This window comes from Salarias fasciatus, chromosome 7, assembly GCF_902148845.1.
Source record: "Salarias fasciatus chromosome 7, fSalaFa1.1, whole genome shotgun sequence".
NCBI lineage: Eukaryota > Metazoa > Chordata > Actinopteri > Blenniiformes > Blenniidae > Salarias > Salarias fasciatus.
The window spans coordinates 19,394,019-19,407,088 of NC_043751.1; positions in this window are offsets into that span (position 1 = coordinate 19,394,019).

The following is a 13,070-nucleotide window of genomic DNA, read 5'->3' on the forward strand; positions in this document are numbered from 1 at the left end:
GCCATTAGGTTTAAATATGAATGTGTGATTGTCTCTTGTGCTCTGTGACCATATCTTATATGAAGAACATGGACTGATATATTCAGCTAAGTGAATTGACAAAACATATTGTTATCCATATTGTCTTTTCCAAAGTTGTCAGAACAGAGGGGTGGCTTTTTGAATATATGAACTCAGACTTACATTCATCAATATCTGGAATATATGGGGGCTTTGTGGTGGGGCCCCATCACTGGGGTCCATGAGAAGAGTCACTCTGCTGATATGAATGCAGACTGAGTCAGAACAACAAAGCCTGCATACCACATCGTCTCTCACACCACTGTATCTGTGAAGCATTGGGTAATTATTCGCTTCATTTGCTGTTCTGCCCCACTGTCACATGCACAATAGAGAAAACAGGGTTTTGATTAGCAGTGTGGGCAATCCTAATCTACTGAAGGCTTAGTGAATCACTAATGCGCTTCTCTGATCTAAGCTTTAATTGATTCAATTGGTGAATTATTGCCTCTGGTTTGATGAGTGATACAGTGTTGCACGATATTCAAAGATGGGGCATGGTTGACTTCATGCTGTGAATTGAAAGCGAGAGTTTCAAAGGCCAGCAGGCTCAGATCTCAGCAGGGCACATGTTTCTCACCATGTGCGGCTACATGTGTTGGTACACATGTCTGGGCCTCTAGCAGACAGGCGGCCAATGTTGAGTGTGGTGGAAACAGAGACTGTCTGTTTAACAATGATGCAGCCGAAGTTTGACATCACATTAAGAAAAGCAATGAACTGCAAAATAAATACATACATAAATAAATAAATAAAATGTAAAAAATGATTGTGCAAATCTATTCAGGTGATTCATGTTCAGGTTATTGCTTTTGCATGAGCATTCATTTGTTGTTAATGTGGACAGTCACACCCATGTTTTTACTTGTTTCACAAAATGTCCATTACTCAGCCCAAGTACAAGTTTGGTGCCTGAAGTGATTATAGATGCAACAGTTCATCAGCGTAAACTCCAGCCTGCCAAGCTGAGATTAATGTCTCCTTAAATGACCACAATGTAGAATTCCAGTATAGTTATGCTGATAGAACTGACATGTTCTTACACCACCGATGTAAAGGAAAAGAAAACATAGTAAAGTAAATGCTCTGTAATGACAATAACCTTTTTCATATGATTCATTGACACATCCATGACTTCTGTTTGGAGCATATTGAGTTAGTGATCACTAAAAAGAGTAATTATCAATCATCTGGACACATGCATTTATTAAGTCTGCAACTAACTCAGTCATTCTAATTTTTATTAAGAGTCTGTAATGCCTCCTTTTTTAATGAAGTACTTCTCCTGTAGGCTCTTGTTGACTTCCTCTGCTTTCAAGCTCCTGTGTTACTCCTGGCCACAGGCTACATCCATTGAGCCATTTAATTATACTCTGATAAATCTGAGTTAAGTGAACCACACACAGGTTGACATTTGTTCACATACATTTTCTCATCTTGTAGCCATACATGCCAAATGCCTTTGTCCCAGAAGAGCTCACTGGCCTCATTGTATCGCACAGGTTTTATGGGTAAGTGATGTGAGAAGTGCCCAAAGGGAGCTGTAAATTCTAATTTCGACAAACGTCTTGCGTTGCTTTGTGTTCGAACACGTGCAACTTCTTAACTGCAGAACTGGACATGGGTCCCAGATGCAATCACGATCATCTCAAAATGGCTTTAAGGTGAGGATAAATCAAGTTATCACAAATGCTTTGAAACATGTGTGTTTTTAATGTTTGGAAGTTTGACAAGTGGTGTTAGTGGTTTCTGTTTCTAAAGATAAATTGAATTAGATAGACTTGTGGATCAATTTATATCATTATTCTAAGCAATAAGTCTAAAATCTGCCTCAAGTCTGATTGACTGAAATAAAGATCAGATGTTAAATATGGACCACTGCATTTAAAACTGCATAGCTTCATGAACTGGAGAGAATAATCACTTATAGCATCCCTGGGGCCCTCTTCTGAAACAATCTCTACTGCTTTCAGCACAGAACTTGAACGAATTCAGTCCTGATGAATATATTTCGTCTTTGTCGGGCCTGATTGGTCCGACTCAGCTGATACACTCACACCACTCCTCTCTCAGGCTTACAGTCACATTGTCACAGTTTCCATGTCCGGTTGTAGTTAATTCAAAGTGCACCCTCAGGCACAACAGCCTTTTATTTCTTAGAAAAGGAAATGACCTGCATCTTAGCCAGATTAGTACAGCCCCGATGCATTTCCTTTGAGTCCAGGAAAATCTGTGTGTGAAGGATTTTGCTGAGAATAGAAAATTTCCTCGATCAAGGCTGTGAATATTCCATTACTTAGTTCTGCTAACCGGTAATTAACCATGTTGTTAGTTACATCTGAGTAGCTCTGACAGATTAAGAGCTATGTTAAAATGAGGCTGTGGTGCAGATTGATCGCTCTACAAACCGTTGTGCGGGTTTATATGTCAGTGAATCTGCAAGCGGCGTAAATTTGCAAAATTAAAGTGAACGCCGTAACTCCCTTAGCCGCATGTCAAACTAATTACCCATTTATGATAATAAATCAATCAAAATTTATTTATCTTGCAAGTTTCTTGCAGTGTTGTGCAATTCAAAGCATTTCATAATACTGATAGAAGGATGAAAGTTAAAAGTAAATACAGGACTGGAATGGAGGGTTGAAAATGTAAAACTGGAGTCATTATTATGTCCAAGGAAAGATTTCAATGATAGAGAGAGACAGAAAAATTGAAAAGTAGCCATGAAGAAAAGAAAGCAACAGTGAGCTTGCAAAAATGACATAGGGTAAATAGATATGAACTGATTCTTTATGTGTCACTGTAATCGTCCCTTTGAAAAACCTGTAAAAGTGATGAGAAGCAGCTGGTTTTGGACTCATACAGCAGCTTGACTGATGCTGCCATCTGCTGGTGTCTCTGTCTCATTCCACTGTCACTGTCTCTTAACCATGAGGCAGATCTGATGTGCTCTCACAGCCCTCATGACTTATTTTCAAATCAAATGAATATTATCAGTTTCTTTTAGCTACATTTGTTAATGTTACATCGAAAACCAACCATCTGTATATGCTTATCTGCTCCTATATGTATACACACACACACACACACTAATGGACATGGCTACGGCTGAACCCTCTGGGTACATTTATGTCAACCACCCACAGACATCTCCACTGAGCTGTACAAATAAATAAAAGGAAAAAATGAAAATGCTTAACTACGATTTATAGCGCACACATTCAGCGTCTCTCTCTCTCTGCTGGCCTACAGCAATTATTTACAGGTGTTTATTCAACCACATGAGGAATTGTTCCTCGCAAAGAGACTCTTGTTTACAACCAATCACAGACACCGGGCTCATGAATGTTAGGAAACACAGTGTGAGCCCCCCTTTCTCTCACCGAGCTATTTTTAGTAGAATCCAAAGCCTTCCGGCAAAAATCACATGAATATGGATAGTGTGCTTGGCTGTACAGAGAGGTTTACAGCAAGAGAGCAATGATTCAGACAGACAGCCTACATGTACACTCTGTGTGTGTGTGCAGAAAAAAACACTGGACCACTGCTGGAGTACTATTAGGTTTTCAAGTAATGAAATATCGAGCGATTTCTGAACACTAACAGGTGCTTTTTGTTTTGACAAGGACACACAATGTAGAAATTGGCTTTGTGTCATACTTTGACACCACTTTAAAATAATAAAATGCTGGGTTTTTTTTAGATCCTTTATCTTTTATTGTTGTTGAAAGAATGGTATTAAATGTATAGTTTTGTTGCATTAATGCCCAAAAGCGACGGATTCTTGGTTATTACAGAAAATGTGAAGTCCAAAACTCTGAAGATCATTTTCAGTGCCACAAAATTATTTTTCAGGCTGTTTCTGTAGTTATGTATTGTTTTATCTAATGCACATCATGATCATGAGCTGAAGTTATAGGGTCATAATGCAGGAAATTCTGGACAAAACCCCAACAATTGAATTAAAAATTGTAATTGAGTCTTAAGCATGGGAAGGCAGAGTTAAAATACGATATACTTTACTGTGAAAGACCAGCACAGATTCTCACGTTATGGTTTGCATGTTTTCTATGAGCTTATTTTCTTTGTACCCGAAGTTCAATCATTGTAAAAAATAGCAGAGTGTTTGACTTTTTACTTTCCACCAGTCCTAAATGTATCTGGTTTACTTCCCATCACTCATGTGCCAACGAGCATCGTCTCGCGCTCCGTCCTTGACCTTAACATACTTTGCAAGTCAATATTATTCAAAGGCTGTCTATGGTTATGCCTTTAAATAGGCCAATTTAGGCTTCCAGCACATGCATCTTGGAAGACAGGTTTATTTTGGTGGAACTCAATTTTTCTCAAGTCTCCTTGGCCGTCGGGGTATATCCTTGAGAAAGAGGCCGCCAGAAATCCCCTACTTCTCTAAACATCGAAAATCAACTAGTAGCGTCTGTAGAAGGAAGGAAAGGCCACCATACCTCCAGCATTAAAAGATCACAGGTCCTGCAAGTGTAACAGTGTCCAGCAGAGAGTGCTCTCACTCTGTTCATCAACCATCAGACAGAGCACGTCAGGGGGGAAATGACACAGGTTTTTTGTGAAATTTTTATTGTTGTTTATATTTGTAGCATGTATTAAGTCTTTGAAAATAAATGAGAATGACACACAGGTTGCTCTCGATGTTTATCACACCTTTAGAGAACGTGTGCTCACTTAAATTAGTATTTACTTCGCAAGTCAGAGTGATTCGCTTGTCATGCAACTTAAAGCCCGTGGCTTTGCAAATTTAGAGAAACACTTGACAGAAATCAGCATCGCTGTTTTGTTGGATGATATTTCACTCAGATTTAACTTCACCTACAGAGAACCGGCGAGTCTCTCCTCCTCCTGCCTCTCCTTCTCCACTGTTCCCGCTCCTTATCTCCTTTCTTCTTCTCCGCCTTGTTCTCTTCAGCTGTCCTCTCCCCGTGGAGTGGTCTTGTTCTCCTCACTTGCAGATGATGTGGTTTGGAAGGCTGGAGTTGATGCAAAGTGACGTGTCTCCCCATCACAGGAGTGGAGCTGAGGCTGGGCCTCACTTCCCCCGCACTGGGCTGTTTTTGTTCGCCGCAGCTCATGCGGATAATTTGCCGGGATGCAGTGGAGGGCTGTCACAAGGACTTGGCTCAAGGGGTGTGGGAAAATAGCAGAAGCGTCTTCAATGCTCAAACCCTGCCTTAATGATGAGCATTAAATATGAACATCTTCTTTGTGTAAGCGATGCATTAGGCGCTCTACATGTCCCCCTCTCTCTTTGGTTTTGCGTTTTCTCTCTTTTGGTCCTTTTTCTTTCCCTCCGTGATTCTCCGCAGCCTTGTCTGGAGTCTTGCTTGAGAATCAGTTGAATAATCCGACTGACATGCAGCCTTTAGGTCATGGCATCTCTGTTCAGAAAATATTCTCAATTCTTTGTGAAAGCCCACCGCAAACACGGCTCTGTGCAGCCGAGCTAATGTTCGTCCACGAATGCAACCGATTCTTTGCCGTCGCCGTTCCGAACGTTTCCTTTATCTCCTCAAAGGCTCTGAATGCGATTGTCTGATGCATTGTGCTGTTACTCTGTTGAGTTTTAGAGCTCGTGCACACCTTTCTTTGTTGTGGAACAACCATGTTGAGAGCGGAGCAGATGACGAATGAAGAGGCAGAAAGCTCCTTCATACCTTACTGATCAGACGCAGCGGTCCCAGTTCAGTCTGTGTGGAACGGCTACATTGACAGTTGCAGATAAAGCAATCTCATGAAACTAAGAAAGAAAAACACACTACCCTCCCTTAAAATAGACCTCCCCTGGTACCGAAGCAAAGGACAGGGTGACATTGTGAATGCTAACATCTGTGCAGAACCTTGCAGTACCAAATGCCCCAACCCCAAGTTTGAGCAGACTCTACCGTCATCCTCCAAGGAGCAGCCATTTTGGAAGGCTCTCCCGGCACAGATGTTGCATATTAAAATGTAGGGCTGTTTTAGTGGAGGAAATGCTATGGAGAGAGGGGGCTGCTCCTCTGTGGGCCTCACCTGTGCCTTCATCCGAGAAGCCAATCCAAGAGAGGGTATACTGTCTAACCAACCAAAAACAAAGTGACATTCAAGATAAAGTCACCCTGCCGCCTCTTTGACCCTGGAAGTCTGTGGATGTGGACAAATTATTACACACATGAACACAACTTGTTTACAACTGAGCCAATTGGCTCACAGGCAAATTATGGGGAAATTAATGCTGTGGCCACAATCCCGATGTGCTCTGGTTTATCTCCTCGCCACTGCTTTCCGCCAAAAGACAGAAAAAAGGGTTTCGTCAAAAATATTAGTGAAATGAATTTAGAAAATCAGGTGTCCCACTGTCACAGACCGGCACCGACAAAGACTGTCAACATTTGGCCCACAGAGGCTGTGATAATGAAATGCACATTGTCCACAAGATGGAGATATTCACTAGTTTAATGCTCAGCGCCTGCCTGACTCTGACTGGGAGCCAGAGAGTGAGAAAGACACAGAGGGAGAGGAGCCGCTACATGGCTGTGTGGGACAGATTGTGTTTGTACGAGGCAGTATGTGATGCCTGTATTATGTTTGAACATGTCTCTTTGTTATGTGAACTCTGTACGGCGTGCATGCCTGAGTGGATGTGTGTTTCTGAACTGCGCGAAACACGCCGACCGAGGTGCCGAGAGGTTGCGAGCGCTCCCCGAGCTTATTGGCGAGCGTCCCCGGAGGCCCCGAGCAGAGGCGAGGTCAAAGCAGGTCAGCTGTCCTGTGTGTTGCCGGGCCCCGTAGCCCACTGCGCGCTGGGTAGGGTTCAGGTGTGCGTCGACCTCTTGCTCCAGCGGGCTGTAAGTAAAGAGACTGAGGTCTGAAGGCAAGCTGCTGCTGCAGGAGGCCTGACCTGGACCTACAGAGGCCTTCATCCTCTCCATTCCACCTTTAGCTTCGCTCTTAAATCCTTTGAGAAGTTTGGCAAAACCCACAATTGTCATAATGCACCTACATCCGTGGACTCAGGGAATATATTCACAGATGTTAGAGAGGAAAATTATAAAATGTTCAATGGTTGAACAAGGCTGTGGTTTTATATGCATCTTCAATGATTCGTTTCAGATTCATGTTAGAGATGCTGCAATTACAACAGGTCAAAAAAGAGGAAAACTAGTGCCAGTCTTGTAATTGAACATTAAAAAAATAATGTAGATTCAGTTAAATTCACAATTCCAATTGTGAGTCATTTAACTGCAAAAATCTGCAAATAAAATGAAAATAAAAACAACACTAAACATCGTCTTAATATGTTCAAAAATAAAGGACTCATTTAAAAGTGGAAGACTTCATGCCAGAAATAGCAATCAAATTCATTCTTTTCACTGAACACTGAACTCCAAAACATCATTAAATAGCCCAACTAGATAGCCAAGAATTTTTATTTTTTTTATTTTTTTTTTTTTTGCAAAAAAAGGCCACTTCTCTCATGCAGCATAATGATGAAAAGCCACCATAATGATGCTGCAGCCATGCTTCTGCCCACTTTTTCCGTCTGGGGTGCAGTCGTATTTTTCCTGTCTCTCTTTGTGTCTTAACACGAGTCTTTCAAGGAAATCAACTGGCTAATCCCAGCAACTGACATAATGGCTTCTGTGGACAGTTCAGTGCACACACCTTATTCCTGGGTGCATTAATTAAGACGGTTGCTTCAAACCACTTGCAATTAATGTACGGTACCAACAAGCATAGTGCACCACAATAGTGAACGGTAGCCAAATGGTATTGCTGCAGCGGCACCTGGTCCTCAATAGGCATTGTTTGGCTACCTTTTGTGCCCATGTAGTGTGACATATTGCCCTCAAGCATTGACCATCTGACCAGGAGAGAGGGCTTAAACGCTAGGCTAATAATAGGAAACCAAAGCCAGGCAAAGGACTCTAGTAATTATACCCCACTGCGGGACATGATGGGTGAAAAGAGGAGTAAGGGGGGGGGGGGGGGGGGGGGAAATGGCGTGTGTGTTAGACTATCAGACGAGTTGGTGTTGTGTCCCACAAGGCAAGAACGCACCACTTTTTAAGGATGGCGGTCCAGACAATTAGTGGTTGGTTGGACTTTGAGGTTAAGATGGCAAGGACAGTGCAGGTACCTGAACCGTATCGGCACAGCTACAGCCCGATATGGGGGAGTTGGGTCTTTTGGTCAGTGCGAGGGTTACTTGTTCAGAAAAGGCATAAAACATGCTCCATCGTTTCCAGGATCCGAAGCCAAGGTCTTGGCAAGAGTCTGTCTCTGGGTTACACAGACCTGCCCTTGAACCCAGTTTCCAGGGAATTGTCTCATTCTCTGTTGAAAAGTGGAGAAAGGAAGCTATTATCTGACACGGGGTGTGGAGGAGACACTTGGAGACGATCTAGAACTCGGCTAAGAAAATGAGGCCGAATCGGACCGCCAGACCAAAGTTTGTTTGCACAGTGACTTTCATATTGTTTGTGTTTGTGTGTGCGTGCGTGTGCGTGTGTGTGTGTGTATGTGCGAGTGAGTGTGCCTCACAGTGCATGTAAATGTGCGCGTGTGCTTAATTTGCAGTATCACAGTGTATGCGAGCCCCTGACTGTGAGCAAGGGAAGGATGCAATTTACATTTTTGTGCACATGTACAGGAGCAGCAACAAATAAAAACCCATGCCTAAAAATAAAATGACTTGAGAATTAATTAAAGTCTGAGAGTGTGCAGCAACAAACAGATGTGTCCTATTTAGGGCTAATATCAACTTTAGCTAACTAGTGTGGGGAACTTGTGATTGATGGCGTCTGTCACTGTTACAGCTCCAACATGCCTTAATCCCATCCAGCGGTTGCACAGCACCCAGATACACAATGCCTGATCTTTTATTCCTTTATTCAAATCCCATCGATTGAATAGAGTGATCAGAGGCGTTGCCCTCTCTGGAAGAGCTTAATCTCTATCTGACACATGGAAGACTTGCTGGACTTTGATGATGCAGCCGCATATCCTTTTGGGCTTTCAAACAACTCTGCGTGCGCTGCTACCTCCGTCAGCTGTCTGGAGAACAATCATTCAGTACAAAGCACTGTCAAGGCTTCAGCAAGCAGAAGCTTCACCCCGCCAGCCTCTTATTCACCCCCCTGCTCCTCGCCCGGCTGCAATGCACTGTGGGATTGGATAACCAAATCCCAGATGCAATTAGTGTGCTTTCAGAGGCCATGGCTTAAGCAATATGCCGGAATACTCCATTGTGCCCCTGTGCACTGGTTACTGGCAAATTGGAGTTGCATCAGATCCACTGTGCTAAAGACGTTTACAAAAAGCTAAAATCATGGCGGACAATTCACTTTGTTACACTCATGGCACCAAACAAGTGCAGTCTGGAGGATCTTTAATTGATGGGTCTATTGTATCTTTGTACTGACTAAGGATAACATAATTACCCCGTTCATTATCCCTCTGTGAATATGTTAAAGAGCCTCTTATCAGAGCCTATACAAATGCTTGTGCATTTTGCTCCTCTTGCTCACTTGTCGTTATTATAGGATGGGGCCTGCTGCATCTGTGTCTCATGGTACCTTTAAGGCTTTCTTCGTGAAGCGGTTGGGGCACGACGACGTTCGGTCGATACGGAATGAACAGGGGATGATATATTTATACCTCAAATAATCCTCAGGTTTGACTACTTCTCCATTAAAATGATAGATTTGACTTGAATAACACCCACACAGCAACGGATGTCAGCGCAGAAAAATGAGCCCGTGTTGTCACAGCAGGAATAGAATGTCATCTGTGTATCAAATGTGATCATCTTCATGGGCTTGGTGGTGTGTGTGTGGAGCAGTATGTGCCGTCTGGTAATGTCTTGTGACAGCCACACAGAACCCATCCCTCACGGTGTGCCCACATCTACCTGGGAAATGACCATCCTCATCATCCGGGGCCTGTCATCTGCAGCGTTTCAATAGACGGAGCCTCACACGATCGGATGGGCTGTGTGTGTGTGTGTGTGTGTGTGTGTGTGTGTGTGTGTGTGTGTGTGTGTGTGTGTGTGTGTGTGTGTAAGCACAGACAAACGTTACCGGGCATGAATGCCTCCGAGCGCTGTGTTCATATCTTATAGGTTCCTATTTTGGAATAAATCCAAATTGGGAATGTAAAAAACAAACAAACAAACAAAAAATAAAAACAGCCTTTTCTTAAAAAACAAAAAAAACAAACAAAAAAACACACCTTATAAAACTACAGGAAAGAAAAGTGTTGATTTATATTTGAATTGAACCCTTGCCATAGTTGTGTACAGGAGCAGCCAAATGGGCTCTTTTTCTTTTCTGTTGTCATATTTCGGTAATATCTCTGTAGCTTGTTGATCATTATGACTGATATATAAATTTTGATGGTGGTAAAAAGACAAGCAAATTCATAAAAATGCAATGATACAGTCTGAAGAAGCTTAAATATTCCTATCTTCTGATGTTACCATGAGAAACACTCCGAGCGGACTCGGGCCTGAGCCGTTCAACAACCACCGAGGTCCAGAGGATTCACGGGACAGACCGTTGGAACAGCACAATGCTAATTTAATAACATGAACAGTTTTTGTCATCACCAACAAAATATGCATTAAATGGAAAATCTTAAAATGATGAAGTATTTAGAAACATCTGAGCCACACTTTAATGTGAAAGAGAATATTTATAGTTTATACTGTCAAACAGCTGGTAAATGTTTTACAACAGAAAATTTGAAATATTTTTGTGTAAATCCAAAATATTCAACTAAAAATTCTAGGATTATCTGTTTGCTTTTTTTGATAAAAGTTGCGTCTTTGGATTCCTCTAATTCATTCCATTATAAAATGTTGATTAGGCGCTATTAAAAGAGCAAGAAAGGCCACTTTGCTTCTTCCCGTCTGACGAATGACATAAAGTTGCAGGTGGAAAAATTCCCATTTATCTCGGTGTTTGCATTCTGCAGCCGCGGATCGTATTTATGAAAGCTTTGAACAATCTGCACTTCTTTCCTGTCAAATAACTTTTGTGCATTGTGTTGGATCATGCGAAACTAAAACCCCGTCCTATGATTGTGTGCTGTCTACTTGGGTTTGAAGGGCTTTGCAGAATAAACTCGCTCCTTTTGGCTGCATTAGGAGACAGAAACTGTGCTGACGCGCACACTTTCCAAGAGAATTCTACATTTGTATGGCTGAATCGATACAATTAAAATTGCCTTTTTGCGTTAAGCAGTTCGCCCTTCAAGCTCAAAGTGGGGACCTCAGCAAAGTCGTTGTTTTCTCAGTCTACACCATTTACCTCAATTCTATCATCACTGACAACCTGCTTGCAAACTTCAAGGCCAAGCGTGCATAAAACAAATCATTTCAGGGTGTCAGCAGATAATGTGCGGCAGTGATGCAAATCTGTTTACCACTTTTCTTCCAATACATTAAAGGTGCTTTTGTGTTGCGCGCTTTGACGGCATGTCATAGAGCAAAGGATATGCGTGTGTGATGTGTGTGTGTGTGTGTGTGTGCCTGCGCGAGAGAGACGGGGAGGCGCGCAGACTGATTAAGTGGGAGCTTGTTTATATGTGTTTGCTTAAAGCAGGTGGACTTTGAGGAAGCATCTGCTTCCTTTAGGTGTTTTTAAAGATTATAAGAATCTCATTTGAGACCGGGGAGTGAATGCAGGGGCTAATTATGATTAGTCTTAATATTGTGGGGGGGGGGGGAATAAAAAAAGACTGTCTTCACTCATTACAAATTCTCACCAATCATTAGCTGAGGCACTGACACTAACTGGGAAATAAATTACTTTTTTTTTTCTCCTTCTTTTAAAAATGCCAGGGTGGGTGATTGGAGTCTGGATGTTTTTAATTTGGTCTCTGATGTAAGTTCAGACAACACAGGAAAGTTGTAATGAAGCCTGACTGGTGGTGCAGTATCTCATGCTGACACTGTTTATCTTTCACAGCCTCAGTTCACCCTCATGTTTAGCAGCCTACTCTTTAATTATGATTAGGCTGTTCACACTTCTCACCCTCCTCATCGCTCAATTACAGCACAATATTGATTTGTTCCTGTAGAACCTATCAAGGATGCACAGCCAGGAAGTCGCTGATGTGCTCGCTAATATGATAAATGTGTTTTAATCCAACATTACATTAAAACGCCATCTTACACTGCTATTAGTCACTAAATTAATGATGAAAATTAACTAGTTTGGCAGTTGGAACGAGACTGTCCCTTCGTTCCCTGTGTTGGTCATTTCACTCCCAAACTTTTTCTCCCTCATATATAATGAACCCACTTCTTTATAAAATGGAACTTACAATAAAGCAACAATTTATCACAGCAGAGGTTTGTTTGAGCTCTTTTGTTCCTTGAAGTTTAAACTTCCTCCCTCAGGACACGGCGTATAAATAGTCGGCATGGGTACAGTGCTTTGATAGCAGCGGGTTGGTTATAGATAGTATCTGCAGTGGCACCTAAACTTGAGAGCATCATACAGAGGGAGCACTGCGGGCTCGCCCGGCCGCGGAAAGCGAGCATGTGGCAGTGTCAGCAGCCTAGTGCGGCGTGGCCAGGTTTCCCGGGGCGAGGGCTGCGCCGCGCTCCATACGGAGGGCCTGTGCCGGGAGCCCGGGGGCCATGCAGTCCCAGGTCAGCAGATGGGCCTGTGATTATTATTTCCAGGCCTGTCTTACCTGACCACTTCCTCACTCCGTGAACAGCTGTTTCGCTCGCTTCACTGAGACGCTCCGTGAACGGCCATTTTTCTTCTGTTCTTTACTTTGTACATAGTATAAATCTTGACTGTGACCCTGCTCCGGGCTCCATCCACCTGTGTCTTACCTCGGGCAAACACTCCCCTGGAGGATTGTTTAGCTTTTTTCTTTACCGGAGCAGAAAAAAAAAAAGAAAAAAGAAAAGAACAGTGATCAGGATTGTTTGGTAGACAATGCTTGGAACACAAGCATTATCTTAACTTAATATTACATTT